General features: G+C 39.4%; 1 protein-coding gene across 15 annotated transcripts in view; it reads right to left on the reverse strand.

Annotated features, from left to right (window-relative positions):
- The window catches only part of LOC136434634 (neuronal cell adhesion molecule-like), a 94,904-nt gene that overhangs the window by 36,931 nt on the left and 37,434 nt on the right, over positions 1-20,539 (reverse strand). The window contains exon 1 of one of the 15 annotated variants that reach the window (XM_066427549.1): positions 19,776-19,975. The exons of 11 other annotated variants lie outside the window; for them this stretch is intronic. The gene's annotated coding sequence lies outside the window, so the exon portion shown is untranslated. Of the gene's footprint in view, positions 1-1,041; positions 1,136-2,193; positions 2,303-10,818; positions 10,937-19,775; positions 19,976-20,539 lie in introns of those variants that run through there. 3 more of the 15 variants (XM_066427551.1, XM_066427550.1, XM_066427554.1) reach the window with 3 other exon arrangements.

The raw sequence follows: 20,539 nt of genomic DNA on the forward strand, positions 1-20,539 counted from the left end.
TCATGCCCTGTGCAGCATCTTTTATGTTTCTGTGAATTGATTGCCGCACATATCAAATACATGTAACTGTATGGTTCTACGGGGCTTATGAATAATAGATGACCAAGCAGCAGAAATATTAAGCAGAACATGGAATGCATTCCTATTTTTTCATACACGTACCTAGATTCTTAATCAAATTTTTCATGTACTCTTTAATATGTCTTAATTTCATTAGTGTGCCTAGTATGCAGGCCAATTCTAAGATAATTACATGCGTAAGCGAGTCTCCATATTATCCGTGCCTGATGCCATAGTGCTAGCAATATTGCAAAATGCATAGCGCGCCCTAGTTCTTGTTTTAGAATAATTCATCAACATGTTGTAACCAATATACATCACGGAGGTAGCTCACATGTAGCAGGCTTGGTTTGCATCATAGAAAAAATATCATAAACTATAGTGTAGTTACACCTGGTACGGTATTTGTGCAATAACGTTCGCCTTCCCCTTGCCTGAAAACTACAACTGTAAGAGAGATACAGGCCTTCCTGCCGAACACATTTTAGCAGCTGGTTGTACGCTGAATGTCTGCCAAATATGTCCTGAGGTCTCCCTGAAGGTCAGGCCATATGGGAAGGAGGGTTTGCCTTGTCGAAACACCACACACATATCAAACTCACCCACCCCAGGGTTCTAGCCAGGATGTTCTAGTCTTGATGTTCTAGTCTTGATGTATTGGTAATGCTGAGGTAGTAAAGCAACCAATCGGGAGGGGGATGGTGTGGAAGGGGGTTCTTGGCCCTTCCATGGTGAGAATTTGAAAATGTGAGGTAACAACAGTGTGGTTCTTTTTAGACATATAATTAGAAGGATTTTTGGTCAGTTTGGTCGATCATATCATTTTTCACGTTATCAAACAGGTTAAAATAACTAGCAAACCATTACGCGAGTTGAAAATAAGAATAGTGGCTCTCAAATCGCATGGTGGTCACAAAAAGTAGCGTGATGGCCCGATATGCTAAAATATACTAGCTAGAAGTAGAACCCTTACTCACTCACCAGATAGATACACAAGCTGGAAATCTTCCCTCCAACTGGATGTCACAAACGACTATCACAACAAGACATACAACAATCTAGGAGGTTGATCAGCATGTGTTACAACAGGTCAGCCTTAATAACAGCCTAGCAAAGCAGTGTGCCCAGCCCTATCGAATGTGACCAGCATGACAATTTCATTTGTCCAGATCTCCCAGTCCAAAAACTGCATTTAATTTCAGTGAATGGTAAGTGAGGGCTGGTGGCATTTCCAGAGAGGGTGGCATTTCCGTTCCGTAAATTCTCGTCTGCAGCTTTCTTTTGTTTGTCTGAAGAAAGGGGGTCGGCTTCTTAACCTTTGCACAAGATTAAAACCTTACTCAGAAGCTGTCAGGATATGTCTAATTAAAAGAAAATATCAACGAGCCACACCTGTGACAAAGCATGGCTCTACACGGAATACTGAATAGGGGTGACTAAGTGAAGGATCAAGCCAGACATGATTTGAATAATGCTGTTAACCTACGAAAGCTCTGCATCGGGATTACACGAAGGACTGCAAATGGACAACCAGTCTTCTTGTCTGGTGAAATACAGCAAAATTAGTCTTTGAAGTTCACTGTCGTTATAAGATGGTTACAGCAAGAAGCATAGTATCCTTGAGACAGCTTGTCAAAAAGTTAATGAGAAAATTGCCATCAAAACATTCACAACAAAAACTAAGATACTACTAGAGGAAAAATACAACTTGGCTAAAGTATGGCTTCATCGATCAGTAATTCATCCAAACAGTCTGACTTATAAGATGGTAAAAGTAAGAAGTATGTGTATCCTTGAGACAGCTTGTTACAAAGTTAATGAGAAAATTGCCCTCAAATGACTCCCTTTCAAAAAAGACAACTAATGCATGAAGAACAATGCACCTAATCTTCTAACATATATACAGCATGGTTTCAACATACAGCAATTCATATTCTGAACTGGCAATACACCAAAAAATTGTTCCAAGACTTAAGTAGTAAATCCCTGAGCTTATGATATTTGTGTTGAGTATAGTATACATGTGCGTCCAGTTTACTGTCATCCTAGAGCTAATATACACAACACACCTATGCATAATTCTTTGAAATTGCTATAGTATGATTTAAACAATCACACACATACTACAAATACCTTAACCAGCCATGCACTGAGGGTTGTCCCACCACCATAACAAGCCCTGAGACACTGACATTCGCATTGAGCACGGGGTGGGTCCGGAAGTGTTTAGCTACCTGTCCGGAAGTAAAGGGTCGCTGCGCAGGTGAAGGGGCATGCCCCGTACAGGTAAGGACAATAGCCCCAGGCTAGCCAGACTGCTACTATTAACTCTTCTTCAGATATTTACATATGAACAGGTATGCATGTAAACAGAACAATGTGTAGGTTAAGAAAACAAACAAAAGAGATGTTACAAAATGTAAGGGTACCTGTAACAGGTTAAGAGCTATAAACAGTGGGGTTTGTTATAAACAATTGACTTGTATAATGCCACTAGTAACATGATGCTCATTTTTAAAGTAAAAGGTAAAAAGTCTTAACTTCTGATGGAGGATAACTGCTTATCTTTAGTCATTCTGTTTTCACTTTGATGTACAACAATGAGCAATTCAGACTTTTGGGACTTGCCAAAAAGAACAACAAAGGTGAAAAACAATTTCTATAGATTGAAAAGAAATGTCAAAAGCTATTACATGTAGCACAAGAAACTTGCACAATTCAAAGCGCAGGGCAGGGGATAGATGGGCCCAAAAAGAAGGCAAAATTTGACAAATCAGTTCAACCCTATCAAAGTCCTAAGAGTCACATACATTTCCATATGTATTAGAGGTCCAAAGGGGCCCAATACAACTTTATCAGCTCTAAAACTAAAAGGGCTAAGAAAGCAAATTGATATAAACATTTTTAAATTGTGCCTGCAGTCCTTATCAGTATGCATCAACTTGAAGACCTGAAACAAAATATAGTTCAAGGTCGCCCCTGATTCTACATCTTGGTTCCCACGCTAATCTAGACAACACAAACTACTGAGTTCAAGTTTCTCCTTCGGACTGCAAGTAATTTGCCACCAAGTAATTTGCCACCGGCCCTTCACATTCATACAGGTGTTACACATATGTTAAAGGCAACCCAAGCAATATTAGGGTCAGAAAAATTGGATTTTGAAAGTCCATTTTTTCAGTCATTTCAGAATCTGTAAGTCGTGATTACTTCAAACAACACTATTACAATGTATAGCAATGTCCATGATGGAAATTTTGTAGGCTTGCGAAACTAGGGGGATCATCATACGGCACGATTTTGCGCAAAATCCTAAAAGTATGAAGTTATCACACACCTGGGCTCAGACCTGTGACGTCACGCGGTCGTCACGCGGGGTCACGAGGCAGTAGAGGTCAACCGAGGTCACCGGGCGGCGGCGTATTCCGTGATTTTCAAATTAATAATATAGCGGTGAATTATAGCGGACTAATGTAATTTCGATGGAGACTATACTTTTTGGTATATTCAGCATAGCATAGAAGGCTTCCCGACCATACCTTTTGGCTTCCTTTAAACCAAACTATTAAGTAATTCTTATGCTCATGAAGACCTGAACACTTGCTCCCCTGCATATCTGAGGAGAAGACAATGGAGTCATGGTTTTCTAAAGGTGGGTGTGGACACATTCATAGCACCAAAACTGACCGCCTTTCCATTTTAAGTACCCTTTTACCATCTTGGTGTGGTCAAACATTGAAGGTAGACGATAGTTTCTGACACTGTCCAGAACATCTTTTATGTCAGAAAGGCTAAAACTTTAATTAAAGGTGTTTAGGAGGCCTTGGTTTTACAGAGGCTCCCAAACTGAATCATTTCTTGTTATCAGATGGTGAGTGAGTCCATGCCCTGGTCCTCTGGCTTAATCAGATTTCTATTGATTTTTTCTTGGTTATACTCAAAGCTGTGTGCACATACCTGTGAACCCTGTAGCAGGGTCCGCTGTTCAAGGATAACTTTGCACACGGCGTAAAGGAAAGTGAGGACAACAGCTTCCACGGATTTTCAACATCAGAGGAAAGCCAAGAAGATTATGCTACACATACAAAATGATGTGTCAAAACCAAAAGTCCTGCTGCAGTACCATAGAAAGCTGCTTGGAGGCCACTAATCTAAGTCTCATTTTGGAAACACCGGTACCTACTAACCTAAAAAAAATATCATAAAGATCCACAACTTCCGGAGTAATGCTGTCAACAGACAAACACACACAAAGGCATACACGTCACGAAAACATAACCTTCTTGGCAAAGGTAATGAACCTATTGTGCTTGGAGTCCAAAAAACAGAGACTGGCCCTTATAAGAAGGTTTAAGGTTCTGACTTTTGTTTTCTCACGGCTTCCTGTTACATGCCTTACCCATATCTTGGGTTAGTGTCTCCAGGCCACACATTCTTGCTCCAGTACGACTACGAGAGTAAACTGAGGCACTGCTACCAGGGGTATGCAGGGCATTCAGGGAGCCAAAGTGCAGGCTGTCAGACATCGTTACAAGGTATATATATGACTTCACGTAAGGCTACATAAACTTATTTTGATGGTTCTCAGAAATTTCGAGGTAAGTCAAGATAAAAGAAGATCTAGAGGGCTGGGGGAAAAAGCTTGGATCAGAATGTATACATGCACTGTTTCAAACTCTGTGAAGGTAGGACTTTTTCCTCAGACTCTGATTTCAGGTTGATCTTTAATAAGTTTTAGTTCAGCATTTTTTTCAAAATCCACAAACCAAAATATCAAATTGGTAAGGCCTAATCAAAAAAAATTCATCAATAGGAGAAGCAACGAACTTTAGGAGAAAGTAGTCTGCTCTGAGTCAAAGAAAAGGAGGGTACACTACCGTTGCTTGCATATGATTCAAACCATGACAAATCATCTTCATACAAGACTTTTCGTGTACGAAAAATACGTATGAAATATGTATGAAAATTAGTTCTTCAACCTTGCATAAACAATACACACAGACACAAACTTCACGCTTCATTTCATAGATATCTGACAGCATAAGCTACATTAATTCCATCAAGTCCAAATGTAATACCTGCCCGTAAAAAGATGCAATTTTTCGGTGGACTGAGCAAACCTCACTGATGCTCCCGTGCTAGTTTATCATGGACAAGAGAAATAAAATATTTGTACGTGTACATCCTATGTGAGCAAACATACATGTAGGTGTGTTTGACGGGAAGGAACGTTGGTTTCAATCTGATCAAAGTCATCACTGTGACAATTCTCAAGGGTAATAGGACAGGAAGTAGAAACCTAACAAGTTGACATATCCTCCTACTCTACAGCATGGCACACTGCCAGTCCACTGACTCAAACAAAGGTGGTCTTCACTGATTCAGATGTTCCCTGTAGACTTACGACCAATGGGATAGTTATGGTTGACCTGTAGACTAGCTTACCAGGCCTAGAGAATCTACACACGTCAAGTCAAGTCAAGTCAAAGTTTATTGCACAACGATTGTAACAGGTACAATGTAAGGCAAAGATAAAATGCTACTGGCTACTTATATCAAACTACTAAAAGCTACAGGAAGGTTCAATGCTATACAATGATTAGGTTCTAGGCTGTACAATGTTCCATTTCAAACTACAAGAAAGCACTATCTATATAATATTATCAGAGGTAGAAAATATCAACAGGTGATACAATATGGAGCCGTATACGTGCAGGCAGGGGTTGAAATCATACCTTTCTGGCCAAGGTTGCACACATGGCAACCTGTGGACAAATTTCCGGTTGCGTCGAACATCAAAAGCCAACCTGTCCTTTTGTGAAAGTGAAACATTACTGCATTACCATCTATAGCTACATTTTGTACATACTGCACTGTCGAAAGGTAGTGGATTTTTATACCTGAAAATCTATCCAGTTACTTGAGTAACTGTTTATATTGCATATACTGCCTCATAAGTTATATAGAAGTGGGTCAGAGTCAGGAGAAATCAACAATCTTGATACATCATGTACCAGAAATGCAGCTGAACAAAAGTATCTCAATGAGTCATACATATAAATGGTTCCGGAAAGTTTTCAGAGAATATATTTTTACAAACCTGGCACATCCCAGTATGAATAGTTAAACTTCTATGTTCGTGATTGCATGTTGGCAGAAGGCATGTCTCCTAGCCTGACTAAATCAAGCGCCTAACTGAGCCCTTCCACTGGTCTGGGGAGGCCCAATCAGCCTCTCACAGCCAGGGATGTGTAACACAGGCCAGCATGTCTCAAGGCCAAAGTAAATTTATGCAACTTCAGGCATCACACTAAGTGCCACGCCCCCTAGGCCTTATCTCGAGTCATCTTGCCAAGATCTTTTCTCCTTCCCATCAACAAACAAGTTCTTAAGATTTGCTGTTGTTGGAAAGACTTTAGAATGTCTGGATTCTACTTTAGTAATTGTCTAAATATTGCCCCCCTCCCCCCAGGAGATGTAATTGAAAGGCAGGGATCCAGACAGGCTCACACAGGCATCCAGCACAGAAAATGATGTCTACATCAATTACAATCATGTAGCTTCTACCATCTAACTGAGAGAATGTTAGTTTGTGTCCTCATTTGCATAACATTCTTTCTTAAGTTCATACTTTGGACAACTTCTATTATTTGGGTGAGGACGATCAACTGGTATGATTTATAATTGATGAGAAACACTCCTAGTACATCAGTAACAAAAGGTTAAAATCATTTGGCGAAGGTATGAGGTCGTGGAACTCTAGTTCTTCATAAAAATGTGTTAAAATTTCGTCCTACCCCCCACCCTGTGCCACTGAGCTGAAATTTGGTTATACAGCCCATATCTTACTTAATATACGGAAAACACTTTGAGGTCAATTTGCTTACCAGTACCTAATAGCCAAATTTAGCCCTTAATTCAATTAACGAAAGTTTATGTGGCCTTAATCACGCAAACCAGGTCACAGAAGATTTTACCCTATCCTGGACAGACCAATTAAATTATGTAAAAAATGTACACCCTGGATGTCTTTAAAGTTTCAATGATCATATTTCACTAAAATCGATATACATCAGCCTATTTGATCTACTCTTTCAGGCGCCTGTACATGTGATTAGCAGTGACATGTTTAATCTAACATACATGCATGCATGCAATCTCATTATGTTCCAGACGTAATGGAAAACAAATCTTTCATTATGGGATTCCTTACATATCCCTAAGGCAATAAAATGACCATCCAGAATGGAGACCAAGATGTGGCTCGAATAATACTGTAAATGACTTTCATTTAGCTCAACTAAATGTTAGCGATTGTGCAAACTTGTTTCAGCCTTATACTACTATTCATTTCCATGACTACAGTCATAATGTAAACACATCATCTTCAATGTAGGCAATCCAGCAATGATAACTCTTAGGGCTGTCTCCAGATTTAAATCCATCCCAGATTTTTTCCATCCCACTCATTTGTTTGGGAGCCCATGTTGTTAATGTTCGTTGTTGAATCTGTCATCTTAAGTTAAGCTTACGAAAATACATTCTGTCAATTTCATGTCGTGACGTTTCTTTCTTTTTTGGTATGGACTGAAGGAAATTTTTGTCCGTCCCAACAAGCACATTTCCATCCCGGGACGGAGGGACAGGTCCTGGAGACAGCCCCGAGTGTGTACGAAATCGAAGAAGGATCGCTGGGAGATGCTGTAATTACACATGTTATCAGACATGTCCTCCAGACACACCCTCAGCATGATTACAGGCGTTTCATATCACTGATATCCATCATGTTTATTAGTCTCTCTCCATCAGGGCTCTAGCCAGTGCCCGTCCTTCCATCATTCCATGGAATCTTGCTGCCTACGATGACGTCATTTCAATAACATTGTGTCAACCATGACGGACAAAAATTGCTGGGTAAAGACATATATAGAAATATCCAAATTTTAAATAAAACACAAGAGGCATTGTTTCATAGTAACTACTAGTCATCACAATGAAGGAAAAAATAAATCTTAAAAGTTTGTTATATTTTTTCATCAATGGGAATTGGGATATGGCATCATGATCATTTAATAACATTTTGTCAACCTTGACGCACAAAAATCGGTTGGTAAAGACGTGGAAATATTAACTTAAATCCCTGCAAACATTTCCCCTTTTACAGTATATTATACGGACATTTATTAGCCCATAAGCAGCTGTAGGCGTGTAATCTGTGAAGAATGTTCATGTCTAAAGGACTGGAGAGACTGATTCAGATCACGTTTCTGCTGCCTAAAAAGATGGCAGGAAGTCCGATCATATTTCTGGCTTTACAGAGACCCTTTTCAGGGCAGCCTACATGAAAGGAAATAAATATCACTGCAAATTTCAAAGCCAGCTTATGAAAAAATATTTCTGAAGTGTCAACTTTCTTCCTTTTGTGTTTTATCATATACAAGATCATGCAATAACATTTGTTGACTTGAATGTACTACCGTATTATGAACGAACTTACAATCCAGTCGTTAGTGGTCCGAAGTTTGTTTTTGATATTCAATTCTTAGGCAGCCTATACAACATGACACACCACAAGGGTTCACATTACCTTTCAAGTAATTCTCTGGATACAGAAGCCATGACATCACCACAAATATCATATTACAGAGATATCTTTATGACTATAAACAAAAACCCAACCCATTTGTGTTGTGATATCATGCCAAACTGGATGAAATTTCTGATCCTCTATATGGCTGTTACCATATAATAATATTGATTAAACAATGGTGACTTTATCCTGACTAATCTTGTTCAAAACATATCAGTTGCTCTCCATGTATAGGAATAAACTTACCCTTTGACCTGATGGTTAAGGGCAGATTAGAGCTATTTCCTGTCCCTCCCTTAATTTGATTTTGAACTGCACAAATGCAACACGCAGTAGTACGAGACACATAGTAGTCACATGAACATTTACATTAAAAAACTTACTAGAGGGCCCATAATCAAACTGTCCTTCTTTATGCTGACACCTACCCACAAATCTAATAATCATAAAGATCCCGAAAGGTCAAATGAAAATGAAACTCTGCTGCACCAGTTAACCATCCCTGTTACAAGTACTGAACCCCATAAAATAAACAAAGTTGGAGCCAAAGCCACATCCATTTCGTTTGTTTGTTTGTTCATTTGTTTTCACATTTTGAAAAACAATATTGCACTCAAATATCAATATGAAACCAGAGTCTGGGGACTGGGGGAAAGTTTATATTTGGTACATACAACGTTAGGGAGTGAATGTACATGTAGTCAGATTCTAATTTTCATCCTAGCCCTCTGTTTACATTTTGCTAAACTATCACTGTAAAAATGTCCAAGAACCAACCAACCAACAAACTAAATTGGTAAGGCCTATATAAGTAGGGGAAAAGGTCATCATGGTGTTTTTGCCCTTGAACTTCTGTGCCATGTCAGATGACACGGCAACTAGCTTCCCTTTTAAATGTCAAGTTCAGTTTATCTCTCCCCTGTGGCTTATCCAGCTGAGACTAATCTGAGAATGTGTAATAACACGTCTGCCCCTATGAACTCATCTACCTTAGAACTGGACCCCAAGAGATATTCAGTACAGCTTTATTTCCCAGTAAGTGCAGGCTGGAATTGATGTTGTAAATTGTAAAACGTTCCCGGTATAGTTTTAAGTCGAGACCTCATCACACTGTGAATATACAAATGTATGCTCTGTCTTCCATTGGGTCACTACTAGTGTTCTAACTGTGAACTTAACCTTTAGCACACTGAAGTACCCATTTTGCACCCCATTGTCTATTGGTTACAGAGTTAGGCAGCAGGGAGAAGGTTAAAACACTCCTCCTTTCCACTCCTAAACGAAATTAAGCCTTAATTTGAACTTAAAACGATTTGCAGTAGTTTGCAGAAATCGTTGTTCGCCTGGCGCACCCCATCCCTGAGTTGAATTAGCTAAAGAGGCCAGACCTTGTGAACTCACCTACTTTAAATCTGGTACTCGAGACATTTGGCTTTATGTTCCCCATTAGCAGCAGACAAAGTTTGTTAAGTCTGATGTTTTTAGAAGTCTAGTTCTACTCTTTCTCCCCGAGGGCTTATTACAAAAATTACATACATTATACAATGCAGCCAGACCTTATGATACCAATTACTGAATTAGCACTAGACAGACAGAGAAATTGTAGGTATTGCTAGCCTGGCATATAAAAAGTTTGTTTTTTTCCCAATCTCAAAGTCAGTTGATAAGACTCTATGATAATGTGTTAAGAGACCAGACCTTGGGAACTTTAACAACCTACCTTAATTAAGTACCAAAGAAACTCCACTATTACTAGCAGTAGACAACAAGTTTGTAGATGCTTTGTTAGCCTGGCACATAGAAAATTTCTCTCCTTAGTTGAACCATGAAACTTTAAGATTAAGTGTTGAGAGGCTAGACCTTGTGAACTTGACCTACCTTAAATCTTACATCCATGAAATTTGACAATTAGCAGTACTTAGACAGAGTGTTTGTAGATCCTTTCACAGCTAGCCTGGCACATAAAAACGTTCCACCCCATCCCTAAGTTGAGTCAGTTGATGAACCTTTAAGATTAAGCGTTAAGAGGCTTGAAACGTCACTTTTATCAGCAGTTCACAGAGTCCCTAGTTCAGGTGTAGAGTTGTGAGCTTGGCACCCAACTGTTGTGTTTTACTCAATCTTCGTCAGCAAAGCCAAGCCAAGCCAAGAGGAAGAATATCCCTTACCTTAAATCTGGTACATTGCTAGAAGAAATGCAGGTCCTGATTAGCAGTTACAAGACAGACAGAGCCTGTAGGTGTGAAGTTGTGAGCGTGGCACCCAACTGCTCTCCTGTGATTTACCCAGGTGTAGAGTATCACATCAGAACCACCCGCCTACCCCTGCCTAACCTAGCCCAGATGTAGGCACTGGTGTTTACTATACACATCTCTGCCAAGGATCACAGACAATTTAAAAACAGGCTTTTGTTTTGGCTTAACACATGCCGCAAGAGTCACATACATCAGATCCGATAGTCGTAACATCATGAACCTGTGCCATATAATACTTTTCAAGCTGTGAGTTTGCCAAAGATCATTGAGCATGTAAAAACAGGGTTTTGTGTTTTTTGTTTAGGCCACACCAACTTGATTTTATGGATGACATCCTCTGGAGACCCCAAAACTAATGCGCGCGGGCGAAAAAAAGAAAAATCCTGCAAAAAAAAAAATGCTGCTAAACCACAGGGCTACTAGTACAAAGCTGGTATTGCAAATTGAACCACAGAACACAGTTTATTTATAGGAGATACATGTAGGTACTCTCTCTATAAATAGAGACAAAAATACCATGACAAAGTAGAAAGCCCGGAAAAAACGCCTAAAAACACGCCAAAAACCTGCCGGACCCACTCCTCTGCTTGGAGAGTACATGTAGGTTGTCTTGTTCATCATAGCAGACTATTAGAAGGTATTTGGCTCAAAGGACTGTGGATGATATATGACTGTGATGAGAATACTCATATACACCCATAAGGGCAGTTTCAACATACATGGCATTGAACTCCATATTAAGCATTCCATGGTTTACGCTCACAAATCCCTCTGCCAATCCCTCAATTCCTCTCCCATGTCTCTCATTGTTGCAAAAGTCGGCAAGTTCCGGAGTTCTGTGTAGCCTTGGAGGAGGTGATTTTTTTTTTTTTTTTTTGACAACAGGCGAAAATCAATGCGCGCGCGGATGTCATCCATAAGATTAAGTTGGTGTGGCCTTAACACATACCACAGGAATAAAAGTGTTTGGGTTTAACCATTTAAGTTTCGCTGAATGAGCAAAAGAAATCCGCCTCTCACAAGAGTCAAATACATCGGGTCCAATAGTCGTTTGATCATGAACCTGTACTATACAATACTTTTCATGCTGTGAGTTTGCCAAAGCTCATTGACAATGTAAAAACAGGGTCTTGTTTTTGTTTAACACATGCTGCAGGAATGATATTGTTTGGGTTTAACTTTCGCTGACGAACAAAAGAATTTGTCTCTTGCAGTGCTACCATTACATACTTGTGGGGCATTCGCCAAGGTTCAAGGGGAACCTACATATATACAAGTCCACTCATTCAAACAAACGTGCTTGAAAATGATGTATTTTTGAAACAGGTAAATTCTTAACATGGTGTAACACAGTTGAAGAATGTAGTGAGTCTTAATTTTGTTTTGGTTCTTTATTTGTATTGTGCCAATCTGTACATGAATACTTGCGCCTTGTCTTTCTTGTCTCACTTTTTGACTTGTAAAAATCATAGCAATCCTCCCCAATCCCCGTCCCATGATCCATGTCAGCCTATTTCTTCTTAGAACTGAATACCCTGGAGCACAGGTGGGAGTGTAGGTGATCCTATCTCACTCAAACATACTCAAGCACATTCATATGCGCATACTAATAAGATAAAGGCCTTCCAAGCATGTGCTGAATACATGCTGATCCTCCAAGGTGTGATAAAAAATCTATCAAACACCTGAAGACAGAAGGAAAATTACACCTAATTTCTCCTGACTCAGCAAAATATTGATGTTTCTTACGACACACTAAGGTCGCACCTCAGAGATATTGGAAATCTTTAACATGATTATTGTTATAGGCTGCATAGAGTAACCTGGCTAGCTCCTTCGGGTCCGATATACAAGGGTCTGCATGCCGTTTTCCATACAGAGAAATCAGCTATTCTAATTCTGCATAGTTTGTTAGCGACTGCTCTGATTTAATGGAAAGTGTAACCTACAAATTTACATAATTTTGGATTTAGTGTAGTCGGTCATCACGAATTTACTGTAAAGCATACTTGGAACCCCCATGCAGGCCCTCGTCTAAACAGATGTGTAAATCCTCCTACACTCTCCTTCCAAAATAGGTCTGATATTTCCACACTCTGGGGTCCGACCAGACGTTCCCACAAGTGAGGCAGTCTCAGGAATCCTACAAATGAACTTCTTATCGCTTGCCTGAGGGAGGTCGCAGAACAGGAGCCAAAAACATCCACTATCGAACCGTGAGCGTTCCTCGCCCTACGGTGGGCGGCCTCTAACCTCCTTGGTGCGATGGAGCCTCCCTAAGCTGTTTTCTGACGCTCTAAACCGATAATGTGTCCCTGCTGATGTGCTGAGGATGGCAAATCAATACGAGGGTTCAGAAAAACAGCACAGATCTCAGCGAAATATGTCTCCATAGTCAATTTATGTGTTCGTTACATTCTTTTCATTACAGTGGGATTTCTCTCTAACAGTGCTTTATGTTTTTCAATCATATAAGAAAGCTTCACGATAGAGGATTTCTTGCCTATTTTCAGATCATGAAGGGTGGGACGAAGGGGTTTAATTTCAAATGTCAAAAATTTCAGTCCTTTTTTTTTAGTATAAATTTTTTATTTGTTCTTGACTGTGCTTTTTCTGTCAATGTTCTTGTAATCTTTCCTTGTTTGTGATAAAATCCTTTCTTTCTCATTTGAATCCATTTAGCTTTAAAGCAAGGTTTCCATATCTTCAATGTTTCTTTGCTTATTAATAAGTGGCATCCACAGATGTGACTTTGACCAAGAATTCTTCTGAGCGTCTGTAAAGATTAGAATCTGCTGGCAACTTCTCCCCACTATTTATACAAATTATATGTCAGTTCCAATTTCCTGAAGGACAGTCAGCAATACCACTTCCGTTGGACCAATGAGTGATGTGTTTTCCTGGCACCATGTACTATTTTTCTCCAAACTCCGATATTCCTGATTGCCAGAGTTAACATTTATTGCAATTTGATAAAAATATTGCATCAAGGATGATGATGAATTTCATAACATTGCTGTAATGAATTTGATAAGAATTCAGTGATAATGATGATGAATTTGATAAGATTGCTTGCAACTCCAAAGATGACTGTAAATTTGGAAATTTTGCAGGTTTTATTTTATATTTTTTGCAGTAACCTCTCTGCTGCGAATTCGTGACACGCCAATACATCTCCTTTGTAATGACTACTGTACTTCATAATTCTTTCAACCATGAGTTTAGAACACAGCGAAAACCTCACTTTCCCTCCAACCATAAAGTAAATGACTTTACACAAAGGCAAATGACTTAACAGTATAGGTGGGGCCAAATTGTCTGTATGAGCCAAGCTCACATCAGCAATCTTTGGCACTAAATTACATAGCAACATTGGAATATCATTCTGAAAATAGTCTCAACAGTTCATACATTACCATAACACCAATCCTTGGAGATATTTTGGGGGGCCTGCAAAATTACAACTCTTCAATTGTTCTATCTCGTTTTTCAGTTTATGCGGGAAATTACAAGATGCAGGTACTTGAGTATTTTTACAAATGTATGTTTCACTGAAGCATAGTCTTCCCATCCTGTCACTGGCTGTCATCCTGGCTTACTTCCATCCAAAAGATCAATATGGATCCAGTCAGTTATGACTCATGCTCCTGAATAATTTACAAACCATTTCCCGAGTCCCCCGAGAGTTCACTGCCCTGGATTTCCTGAATTTTACAGTTTCACTAGCCGCCTACTCAGAATAATATCAGGCTAAATCATACAGTAGGCTTTAACAGCAGAATAGTTTCTATGGACATGTAGGCATAGTGTAGTCACAGTACCAAAATTGCCCAAGGAAGTATCATTAAAATTTACCATTTCCCAGAAGAGTATAATGTTAAGCAGTTATGAAATCTTTCAAATCATTCTAAAATTCACTAATTGCCCTCCCCATCCATGTAGACAATAACACTAATTCTTCTGAATAAACACAAATAACAAGATGAAAAGCTGCTGATAAGTTGCCACTAATTACGATGACCTTTTCTTGCATGCTATCTCTCCTTGCAACACCAAAATCTATGCACCATCTATTCATTACTATAATTAATGCAATTTATTTGCTTGAAGGACATAATTCTGTTTGGGAACTCTGAATGTCCTTATAGCGTTAAATAAAGTGTGGCCCTCCAAAGATACAGAGGTGAGTGTGTACCTTATAACAACAGCTGACCTTAACAATGATGCATCTTCAAATATATGTGATAATTAACAATGACTACAGAAACCATTGTGCTTCTCAAGCCCCTAGTGCTCAAGTGTCCTATAATTGGTGCAGAATCCTGAACAATTAGCAACTCGTTGTCAGATTTTGCTGATTGACTGCAAACAAATGATAGAGGAGTTGATAACAGGGTGTTATCAACACGTCATTAAGAGATTATCATGATAATGATATCACTGTTTGATCAACAAGTAATGATACAGTCCAAGAAAGAAATGGTACAACTGCTGTCTCAGAGACTGAAAATAAAATAACTTTATAAATAATCTATCAAGGCAACCTTCAATAGGCAATGAATTTAACTGGAAAATCAGAGGCATTTCATCAACAGTCAAAACTGCCCAAGAAGTCCACACAGGGGACCAATCAAATTTGGTCTATGTGGACAGGTGGTCACTGTACTCTGTAGACAGGATTCTTGATGCTTGTGTTCATGGGAAGACTTATCTAAGGGACCACCAAAATGTGGTCACCTTGGCCAGGTAGTCCTTATGTAGAGGTGGTCACTTGTACAGGTTTATTTACACAACAAAAGTACAGTGATTTTTGTAAGGTCTCCCACAACTCTCCATACAAACAAACAAGTGGATACAAATGAATTCACTTAGTAAGTATGTTGAGTTTAACGTATCATTTACATGTCAAGTTTAATGTTTCATTCACACTGCTGGTGTATTTACCTATTTGTACACAGCAACTGAGTAAGGGCTATCTCCTTCTAGAATGTTTGTATTCCATTACCAGTTACAGTACTGATTCCAAGCACATAGCCAGACAGATACTACCAACAGAAGTGTAATCTGAGAAAGATACCGGCCAGATGTTACTGTGAGATATAAAGAAGCCATTAGGACATGGGTTATCATTTCTATCCCATCATAACCAGGACATGGGGTCAATGCTGGGTCACTTCTGGGCACCCAACCATGTGTGCCCTGCCAGGTGAAATTGTACAACACATAAAGTAGGAGAGAGAAAAATACTTTCAACTCTGGGGGGAAAACATAGATCATTTTTATTTTTGAAAGCCATTTTCAATGAAGGGTCACTTTTGGTCAATCAACCTTATGAGTGATGCTGAAGAAGAGTGTTGGATGTCAATCAAAACGTCCAGAAGAAATCTTATACAGTTGTTGGGATTCAATCATCTTTACAAGAAGAAGAAGAAGAAGAAGAAGAGAAAACTTTATTGCGAGACAATTATAACTGGTACAACAATGTATGGCATTACGCACATGAGAGTTGAACTATTGCTAATGACTATGTTTACCTGGATGTCTAACCATCATCAAAGAAGTAAAGAAATTGATATCTGACTCTAGTGAAAAGCACTAGTATACTGGTCAATTGAAATTTAGACAGTCATTTCCCAAGTTTCAACCACACAATGTTGGATGTGTGGCATTTCAACTGAATGAACAACAGTTGATTTTGAAATGCCATTTAAAAGAGTGTGCTTCTCCTGGCATTATCATCATGATTATGGTAACTTAATTTCTGTCATAGAGTTGTGGAGATATTTGTCTTCAGTAATTTGTCAGAGATTAAGGTTTCTAGGATTTTACCAAATCTGAGGTGAACAGTATTATGATTACAAATGCGAAACTAACTTCAATCTTACCATAACAAAATGCTGATTCACTACAGTTTGTCTTACAACACAGTTTCTGTTTCAGTTCTTTTGAAACCACAGAGGACATCCAACCAAACGAAATACACAATATCATGTACATAAAGTGTAAACCTACAAAAGAAGCACACCTCCCTTTACATGTAGTCTTTACATGTACCTTTTGATCAGGCATCCTTGCAATAGGACAAATCATTTATTTAGATTAACCCTCAGTGTCATGGAGCAATAGTTATCAAGCTTTGTTCATATTAGTCCTGACACTTTCAGAGATCAAAGCATTTCAGCTGAATTAATAATATATGAGCCCCAGTAGAAAATTCAAATGCAAACTGCCATCCTGTTCAGTCAGATCTTTTCCCATGAAATCTTATTTTGTGAACTTGCAATAATGAAATGACGAATAATGAAGGGACGAACAAGACAGAAAGGCAAACAGATCATCAAGTGAGGAAAGGTAACTTTTTCTAACTTCTCCATTTTCCTGCGGTTAGTCCAAATACTGTACATGACAATCTACCCTCCCAACATCTGCTTGGAGATTACAGGAAGAATGAAGGATAACTAGCTAGTAAAATTTTCCTCCTCCTTTCACTCCCTCTCTTTCTCTCCCTTCCTCTCTTCCCCCTACTCTTTCTCCCCCCTCCTCTTCCTCTCTCCCTCCCCTTTTTCCCTCTCTCTCTCTCTCTCTCTCTCTCTCTCTCTCTCTCTCTCTCTCCCTCCCTCCCTCCCTCTCTCTCCCTTCTTCTCTCTATCTACAGTATCCCTTTCTCCCCCATTTTAACACAGCCTTGTCAGGCCCATGATCTTCCAGACCTGGCCCTGAGAAAAGCAGTAGACGGCCATACATCACGTAATAAACCTACAAGATACCATCACTCTCCACCCACCACCACACCTCACAAGCAGGAAATCTAAATTATTCAACGAGGTTCAACAATGCAGTGTTTCCTGTCGCCGACATAATATCAAATCATCTCATTCTAACCGTATGAAAATCTTCAGAAATGAGTCAGAAGACCTCAACCCCAGCTGACTCCAGAAAGTTATCATATCTTTTCGAGCGTCCCTTGATGGAATGTCTAATTTCGAAGGGATCATCTTTTTTATCACCTAATCTCCGTCCTACTTGTTGGAGGCCTTCGGCCCTCCCCACAGCTAAATTATTCATGTTTTATTGAGTGAGGAAAAGACAGAGACACTGCCCAGCGAGAAGCACACGCATTCGCTGCAAATAGATGGGGGAAACGGTAATAAACAACTGGCCTGATTTCTTCTGATTGGTCCGCACACTGGCGTACGAATTTCCCCACCAGCTACCCTGTGCTGCCATGAGAAACATGAGGCCTAAATCTTCTTTTTTATTGATTCTACATGTAATAAAATCAATAACTAATATATTCTCATCAGTGCACCGAGGTATGCAGGAACCGATTGGTGCTTTTTTTGCATAAGAAATATTGTGATGTATTTCCACAGAATGCAGAAATATTACTGAAATTGGGTCAGGGGACCGGAATTGGCTGATTTTGTAGCAGATCCCTGCACAGGCCCCACATATTCTACTGCCTTCCCGATCTGCCCCAGGGATAGATCTCCATTACACCGCATGCATAAAACATCAGATATCTATCCCTGCACACCCTATAACACTTCCATATCCAATATATAGGACTGTAAGCAATATTTGATTTTACCAATATCAGTACGCATGAATAAGAATTCTATTTTCTGTCCTATAGTAACACGCATTGAGTGAATAATGTCAGATACCTATGCATAATTTTGATACGAGAATCGTGAACACAAGTGCAGTGGTACGGGGACCCCGGGTATTTAACATTCTTGTTGTGTATGCATGTTTATTGCATGGCCCATATTGGGAAAGACACACACACATGTACACTCCAGCTGAGATATACATACAAAGGCACTCCTGTTCAGTATAATTATAGATATAATTCGGCTTGGGACCCTCCCTCCCCATCACTCAAGCCAGGCGGCTCAGAAACAGGTGCAGCAGCAAAATTGGGCATAATCACAAATGGCCCCCCCAGACTACTGAAAGTGCACGGTCAAATGTAGTGTGTGCAATGCCAATGACCCAACAGAGATATGTAAATTTTACAGTTATAGAATTTCTGGCTTTGCTCTAGACAACTTTGACGCATAACTGTTTTAACACATTTTTTTTTTGTCTCCTAAGACTTGCAACGCAAATGCCACCTTGACCCATCAGACAGATTTTACAGGTATAAAATTTTTCTGGCTTTGCCATGAACAATTTAAGTGTAGCTTTCTTATACATCATGCATTACATTATCATTAAACAATAATGTAGGACACAAATGTTGATTTATTTTTTTCTCCCAACACTTACAACAGAAATCAATGCCACCATTTGGGCCATATAATAAATAAAACAGCACGAATTATGGCGTGATTTCTTCGGATCAATACGAGATTACAAGCTCAGCCAATGGTGACACAGTTCGAAGCAGCGATAACAGGCCGAGATTCCATGCTTTAATTACGTCGGAACAGTCCAAGAAGATGGGAATGAAACAAATCAAGGTACTGTGACAAGCCTGATGGGTTCACTTTGATAGCCAATAAACTATCCATACGTCAAATCCTCACCAACATAAATTCTTCGATTAGAAACGGTGCCGTAATCGTTACCTCACATCATCAGTAAATGCCCCATGCGAATAAGCATGTTTTCTTGCTTAAAATCTAGTCCTTTTTAAACAGATAAATTTGCACCAAACCGTCATCATAGGACAGTGAAGCGATAAAGATGACTTCCGCTACTAATGACCGGTTTGACCCCTCTATCCCCAAATGTCACCGTGTCAAGCGAGTGTGAAAAATATGACGATATCATACATGATGTAACGACTAGGACATACATACAGACAAGGAGAAATATATCCCAGAGATGGGTTTACAACAAACCTGAATCTCTTTCCTTACCTTCTATTCCAACAAACGTTGCTTGCATAAATGCCGGGAAAACAGACGACCGTATCCTTATATCCACCGCAGCGGAACAGTCACTATTTCCAAGAATAATCAGATGAGAAAACGAAGAGAGCGCAGGCTAGGGAGACATGAGTCACCTCATCGCAGAATAACTGACAGATCGTCCCTCCTCCATGCACCCATCATCGGCTATGCGGTAGTGAGGTCACTGAATCTATAATGAGTCTGACGCATAATGGCAACTCCTTTTAGGGCCTCTCATGGCTGGACCAATCAGAGAGGAGGAGACATAGGAGCACGGCGGACCCGCATTCTCTGTATACCAGTTGGATTAACTGTATGAAATATTAAGCCATGGCGAGCACTACGATTAAATCTATGATTTGGGACATAATATGTAGGATTACAATTAGATGCGCGTACAGTATCAATTTTTATATATGGTACATACAATTACATAATATGAATTTTCATAATCAAAATTAATGTAGATATAATATCAATCTTTGTACAATTACAAGCTAACGTATAGAATATCATTTGCACTTTTGTCCACATTGAACTTTTGTTCACATTTCAACTTCACTGCTTGTTTGTATTTTCTTCTTGACTTCAATAGCTAGACCCTTATAAGCTTAAATAAGGCACAATGTTACAGGATGTCAACAAGGCCAAGTCTTTTCATTTGCATCTGTTTGTTTATTTACTTATTTTTCAGTCTAGGATACACAATGTCATGCATGGGTAGTCCCTTA

The sequence above is a fragment of the Branchiostoma lanceolatum genome, chromosome 5, assembly GCF_035083965.1.
Source record: "Branchiostoma lanceolatum isolate klBraLanc5 chromosome 5, klBraLanc5.hap2, whole genome shotgun sequence".
NCBI lineage: Eukaryota > Metazoa > Chordata > Leptocardii > Amphioxiformes > Branchiostomatidae > Branchiostoma > Branchiostoma lanceolatum.